This window comes from Suncus etruscus, chromosome 2 (assembly GCF_024139225.1).
Source record: "Suncus etruscus isolate mSunEtr1 chromosome 2, mSunEtr1.pri.cur, whole genome shotgun sequence".
Lineage (NCBI taxonomy): Eukaryota > Metazoa > Chordata > Mammalia > Eulipotyphla > Soricidae > Suncus > Suncus etruscus.
The window spans coordinates 161400156-161401078 of record NC_064849.1 but is presented as its reverse complement, the minus strand read 5'-3'; the positions used below and the strand labels follow the sequence as shown (position 1 = coordinate 161401078).

Here is a 923-nt window from a genome sequence, read left to right as displayed (position 1 = left end):
AGAAATAAGCCCTGAGTCTCAAAGGTTCTCATCACTCCAAAATACTTTTTTATGTGTAAAAATTAATTATGTAAAAAGAGGCCAGAATCAGCAAACACACATTTATATGTACATAAAATGCATGTATGTGATAGCAATATATATGACAGCTGGAAAATATAACAGAAAAGCATTTAAAGAAATAATGTGAAATATGGTAATAAAAGCATATATTTTGACTTAAAAACAAATGAAATTCCTTAATAGTGTTATCATTAACATATGATAATCTTGATTTATAACACTGATATAAATTTTGAAGCTAGAAATGTTTAATGGATTAATAATTTAATTGCATATTTTTTGCATGTCATCCTTGCACAAGGGCCATGCTAATCTTCTCTGTATCGTTCCAATTTTAGTATATGTGCTGCGGAAGCGAGCACTTAATTGCATATTTTTTATTATTTTAAATATTTATGGTTTCCATTTAAAACAATACAGAAATTTGGGGCTGAAACAATGGCACATCCTTAGGGTGTTTGCCTTGCACACAGATGACCCAGGATAGACCAGTGTTTGATCCCCCTGCATCCCATATGGGACCCCAATCCAGGAGCAATTTCTGAGTGCATAGCCAGGAGTAACCCCTGTGCTTTCTTTAAAAAGGCAACTTATCAGCAATATTATCCAAATCATAAATTACAGAGACATTTTGATATTTTATATAGAGGTACCTTGATTTTCTTCCCAAACCCTTTACTAGATTATTAAGACTGATTGCCAAAGGTAATGATTATAAACTATATGGTCAAATATAAGAGCAATCTATTCTCTACTTTCACTACAGTTAAGGTAGCATTCAGATATCAGCATAGGCAGGCTCTCTCAAAAACTTTGAGTCTCATTTTTTTTCATTGTTTATTTACATCGTTAGAAATCTT

The 923-nt window shown here is 31.9% G+C and overlaps 1 non-coding gene across 1 annotated transcript; it reads right to left on the bottom strand.

Moving 5' to 3' along the window:
• Nucleotides 1-318: 318 nt before the first annotated feature.
• Nucleotides 319-425, bottom strand: LOC126002157 (U6 spliceosomal RNA). The gene has a single exon (XR_007492930.1). It is a non-coding gene; the product is annotated as a U6 spliceosomal RNA (small nuclear RNA).
• Nucleotides 426-923: the final 498 nt, after the last annotated feature.